This window comes from Hemibagrus wyckioides, linkage group LG07 (assembly GCF_019097595.1).
Source record: "Hemibagrus wyckioides isolate EC202008001 linkage group LG07, SWU_Hwy_1.0, whole genome shotgun sequence".
Taxonomy (NCBI): domain Eukaryota; kingdom Metazoa; phylum Chordata; class Actinopteri; order Siluriformes; family Bagridae; genus Hemibagrus; species Hemibagrus wyckioides.
In genome coordinates, this window is record NC_080716.1 from 28,993,001 (window position 1) to 28,999,302 (window position 6,302).

Sequence of the window (6,302 nt, forward strand, 5' to 3'; positions counted from 1 at the left end):
ACCTGCTTCTTCTCATCTGTTGACCGAGATCTCTTTTATTTCGGCTAAGTTTTATAGATTGTGGAGGTTATTGGGAAAGCTAAGAGTAATAGATACAAACAAAATTCCACCCTGTGATATGTCCACTCGGAGGGGGCTCTGAGTTCCGACAAGTTCTTCTGTTTTCTCCCAGGATTTTGTGACATAAAGGGGTAAGAGGGCATCAGCTTCAGGTTCTTTGCTGGGTTCAGTCATTTGGCTTTTGTTTCACAGTTGCTGATGTCATAATTATGTTCTGTGGTTGACAGCTTCTGGGAGAAGAAGGCCATGAGATGGAGTCTGGACCTCTCCCTGAAATTCTGTAACAACACAGCCCCTACCCCAGTCTCAGAGGCATCCACCTCCATGATAAAAGGTCTTGTTGGGTCTGGGTGTTTCGAGAATAGGGAATTTGGTATTTTGTGTAATTCTGGTGGAATTCACAATTCTCTTTTAATGTGTTAAATGAAGAATGCTGCCAAGTCTGTATTTGGTTCGACTAAAATAGATGTGTGCATCCACTGCACTCCCCACCGTAAGAGGACACAGGAAGTGGTAAGGATTTAAAACACCTCTGCTCTGTCAGTCAGTCAGTCATTAGAGGGACAGGATGGAGCTCAGTCCACTCTCTGTGATGCTCTGTGAGTAAATGTTCTCTTTGTGTCTTCATTAGAGTGAGTGGTGGGGTATAAAGTTGTTCATCTGCAGTCTGAATGTCCTGAGTGATGAGTTTATTGTGTGATTAGGACATTGTGTGTACTTCAGCATGACTGCTCAGGTGGATCAGTGTCTCCATATCTGTTATGAGAAGGGTTTAGTTTGATGAATAACTACTATGACAGTTCAACAGGTAAGAGTACAAATAGAGCAGAAGGGGGTGGGGAAATGATGTGTGAGAGTAATAAATGGCTATTAACAAATGACCCTAAATATGGTGGACAAACAGAACTCCACAAATAAGTATTGAAATAAATGTTGGTCAAAATTTTTTAAATCAACCATTTGAGCACAAGAAGAAAATTGAAGCCAGGGTCTGTGCAGAAGAATACTGGATACCAGAGTGTGTGCAGGACAGATGGGAAGTATATATGCAGCATGCTTTCTTTCAAAAGTGCAAATGTTTTGCAGAAACAAACACATCTCATTTGCCTTGGACATGCATAGGGAAGTGAGAGTGGCAGTTGAGGTTTTCCACTTTTTTTGTTAATTCAGCAATGAGTGTTCAGCAGAAAGGGGTGTGAAATTGTTGTGTGAGACTGATAACTGACTTTTAACAAATGACTCGGTGAACAAACATAACTCTACTATAAGTATTGTACTAAATGTTGGTCAAAAAATTGAAAATCAACTATTTAAGCACAAAAGGAAAATTAAAGACAAAGTCAAGGTCAAAATTGGCTGTGGTCAACCAAGGCATGAACAGAGAAACAAGGGTTTGGACAAAGACAAGGGAAAAGTCTTTTTCATGGCCCACATGTGCTCTGTCCACCTGATCTATTGTTTATTATTATTATTATTATTATTATTATTATTATTATTATATTATTATTATTATTGTTTCCTACCTTTTTTGCCCTCACTTGTTTCCCCTGTTTCCCTGATTAGTTGCCCTATATTTACCTGATGTCTAGTGCTTTTCTTTACTCAGTCTGTGGCAGATTTCCATCAAGTCTTTTTCGAGTGTCTGTCAGATTTCTGTCAAGTTTCTTTCAAGTGTATTGTGACAACCATTTGGTTTCTGTGTGTTTGAGTTTATTTGGTGCTGTGTTCTTATTTTTTTATATAAAGTTTTTCTTTTCTCAATAATGATCCTTTTTGTTTTTATGGAACTCTGTGGAGTGGGTGAGATAGGAACCCTCCTGTGGGAGACCCTTGTTTGTCACCTTTTCTAACAAAAATACTTAGCTATTACAGACCCAACAGGATGTCAGTCAGTCTTATGGATCAGATAAGACCTTCTTACCTGCTTTAGATTCAAGCTGGACTCTCAAGGACCTGTACTAAACTGGTGAGGGGGCATTTGCCACTGCTCCACTTTCCTGCCTGGCAGAGGACATTAACCTCCCACCCTGGCCCACTGGGGATGCCACTCTTCTCCTTGTTCTGGCTGAGGACATTGCTCTGCCTTCCGGTTCTATGGAGAACAATGCTCTGCCCCCTGCCCTGTGGAGGATGCTTCCACTCTTATCCTGCCCCAATGGAGGTGCCACTCCACTTCCGGGTCTGGCTGAGGATGTCGCGCTGCCTTTCGGTTCCGTTGAAGGATGAAGCTCTGCTATCTGCCCTGTGGAAGACACTTCCCTCCCACCCCAACCCATCAAGGATGTAGCTCTGCCCCCTTAAGGTTGTTGCTTGACCGCTTGTCTTGACTGAGGATGTCGGTCAGGTTTCCAGCTCAGTTGTGGACTTTTCTCAGGCCCCTTGGCTTTCCTGCCATGTTCCTCCCTTTCCCGTTTAGACCATACCGGGCACCACTCTTTTCTCTTCGACCTCACCTTGTTCGATGCTTTCTTCTTGGTTTTGCTGTCCTTGCTTAATTCAGACTTTCAGGCCAGTTACAGGTGTTTCTATATTAGCTGTGCCTTAGAGGGGACAGCTTGAACATTTCCACATCTGACTAGCAGAGGGTAAACTGGTGAGACTGTTTCTATGCCTTTGTTTATGTTTGCCCTTGTTATGTGCTTCTGTTAATGTTTTTGATTTCCATTGTGTGCTTTGGACCACCTGATCTATTGTTCTGTTTCCTGACTTTTTTGTCTTTACCTGTTTCACATTTTCCTCTGATTAGTTTGCTCTGTCTTTGTCAGGGTCCTGTCAAGTCTTTGTCAAGTTTCCATCAATTTACTTTGAGTGTACTGTGATGCCAGTTTGGTTTATGTATGTTTGATTTGGGCCATTCCAAAACATTGATCTTCTGTTTCTAAAGCATTTGTTTCTTGAGTAGGATTTTGGTTGGTTTGGAATGTGAACATTTTCTTAATGGTCAGATATTGTGCCAAAATTGATTGGTATTTGGAGCTATCCATGATTCAATGTGTCATACTTCATTCCCATCAGAAGAAAAGCAGCCCCATAGCATGATGCTGCCAACATCATGCTTCACTCAGGGAATGGTATAGTAGTGTATCAGGAAATAGTAGTGCATCATGCACTATGCAAATGCAGCAGGCTTTCTTCCAAAATAAAGTGCAAAAGTTTTGCAGAAATAAACACATCTCATTAGCCTTGGACACACACAAGTAAGTGACAGTGTTAGAGGCCTATGACCAGAGACAAGTTGACAGTTGTGGTTTTTACTTCTATTTTTGTTAATTCAATGTATTTTCAGCAAAAGGGGGTGGAAAAATTGTGTCAGAGTGATAAGACTTGATATGGTGGACAAACATCACTCCACAGTGACCCCACAGGGCAGTGGTGGCTCAAGTGGTTAAGGCTCTGGGTCGTTGACCGGGAGATCAGGGGTTCAAGCCCCAGCACCGCCAAGTTGCCACTGTTGGGCCCTTGAGCAAGGCCCTTAACCCTCTCTGCTCCAGGGGCGCCGTATCATGGCTGACCCTGCACTCTGACCCCAACCTCCAAGGATGGGATATGCGAAGAAAGAATTTTACTGTGCTGTAATGTATATGTGACAAATAAAGGCTGTTTCAAATAAGTACAGTGGTACGTACCTCAGTGTTCGACCTTAATTCTTTCCAAAAGTCTGCTCGAATACCAATTTGGTTGAAGACCGAATTATTTTTCCCCATAGAAAATAATGTAAAAGGAATTAATCTGTTTCAGCTCGATGGTTGATCTCACAACTTTCCTCTTGGCAACACTGATGCCTGATTTACCCTTTTTCAGAGACATGGCTACTGAAATTACTGAAAATACTGAAATGATTCCCATAATCCAGTAGTGTCTGGCGGTCGTACACATGAACACTGTGCTCTCTGGTGTCCATATGCAGTGAAAGTCGGGCTATTTTGGGACAATAGCACCATTTTTGGTCCGGAGTGGCCGCTGCGTGCCACTGCCGCGCCGCCATCTTGGTTACATATTATAACCACAAAATTATACCACAAAATAGAATTATACCACAGATAATGCTTTCAGAACAGATGACCTGCATAAACTGCTTCATCTCTATTGTTTACTCCAAGGTATGCCGCATGTAAAGCGTGTGCGGCATGGGCGTTGCTTTAACATTTCTACTCAGCCCCCCTAAAAATTCTGCGATTTTCCTTAAACTGTACACAAATTTGTGATTGCCTCAGTACCCTTTAAATTTCATAGGCAAACGGCGGCAGACTTCGGCTCCCCCATGTCTTTCAGCGCGTTCTTCAATCCGCAGACCACGGCGTCACAGAGGGAGGATGGGAGGACAAGTGTGTGTGTGTGATCAGGAAGACTCGTATTTAGCTTGTTCAGAACTCAAAAGTTATACACATCTATGCAATACAGTGGAATGCTGAAAATATTGGTATATATCATTGTATACTGCAATGTCCTTTTAATTTAAAGGCCATGCTTATTGACTGTTATTCTAGCACTGTAACCTCATGTATAGCATTCACTGAAATGTAAAATGTGGTGTGTTTTGCAAGTAATTGCTTATTTAATGTAAGTATGCATTTATGCACTAGGCATTTATGCACACATTCTTATGACTTATGACTGCAGTAGGTTGAACACAGACAGACAAGAGGCTGGGATAGTGAAAAAGTGCTCTTTTTATTCGGGGGGGGGGTGAAAAGGGGCGAATGGTAGGTGAGGAGTGCTGTATTCAGCATTGTGCTTGGTGACAGGTGGAGCAGAGCAGCGAGGAGGAAGGACCCAGGGAGCTTTAAGTTCAGTGAGTGTCTACCTCACTGTCTTCAGCAGGATCTCAAAAGCAAAGGAAAGCATTTGTCAGTCTACTAAGCAAGTTTCCTCTAAGACAATCTCTGATATATGCTTCCAACTCTGTTTCAAAGAGCCCAAACAACAATGAAGATGGAACCCGCTGTGCCTTGCAGAGCTCTCTGGGTCCTTTCTCTTTGCTGCACAGCCATGCTTTAAAGCCTTCTTTGTCAAGAAATCCTTAATGTCAGCATGCGTCCACTTCACTACTTGCCATCTTCCCTTTTTTAATTTTAGCAACCTAAAATAAGGGTATTTTTCTTCTCCCTCTGTCTCCCATGTGTCTGTGTTTGGCCTTCTGCAGATTTAAGTAGCAGTGACCAAGATGTTTCTTTGTGCATATTACACCTTATAGGGGTTTAAAATTGATGTCTGTTCTTTTACTTCAGGTTTTATCTATTTAAAAAGCAGCTCAGGGGATGGAAGCTTCATACTTATTGACAGTTTGTTATTCAAAAACAACACACTGAATCGTCTACATTTTTTTATTTTCTAAAAGGCGATTGTGCCAACTTGACTAGATTTCTTTTTTAAAATAATGCTTTGTTGACACAGAGATATTAAAAATGTCAGCACAAAATATGTCACAGATATTAAAAGTAAAGTTACTGATAAATGAAAAAGGAAAAACAGCATTTTAGGTTTACCACTGAAACTCAGAACGCTGTGTCAATTTCTCTTATATGTGATGTATTATTATATTTGGTTTCCTTACAGTAACACATGGAAACAGTTTTAATATGATGAAACCTCACACTTCCTGGATTCTGATTTGATTCGGGTCCCAGGATAGTGTCTGTGTAGAGTTTCTTTGCATGCTCTCCTTGTGTATGCTTCTGGTCTTCATGAGTATATGTGATAGACTAGTGTCCCATGAAGGTGTGTTCCCTCTCTCTCTTTCGTGTGTGTGTGTTTATTCTCTCTGCATGAATACAGGAAGTGGTAAGGCTTTAACACACACCACTGCTCTGCCAGTCAGTCAGTCAGTCAGTCATTAGAGGGACAGGATGGCGCTCAGTCTACTCTCTGTGATGCTCTGTGAGTAAATGTTTTCTTTGTGTCTTCATTAGTGAGTGGTATAAGTTCATCTGCTGTTTGAATGTGTTGAGTGATGACCTTATCGTGTGATTTGGACATTTTATGTGTACTTCAGCATGACTGCACAGATGGATCTGTGTGTATCCCTTATAAATCACTGTGTATTTTTGGAATCTGTTCCCATTCATCTGTGTCCTAATGTTAAAGCCTCTCATGATCATTTGAGCTAAAAGAAAATGGCTAGTTGATGTTTACATTTTTGACAGTGGAATTCTTGTGACTGACTTAAATGTCTTTAGCTGCTGTAATACACTTCTGATGGTGTAACCTATATTTTCATTTTTGTTTTTATTATAGTCTGTGCG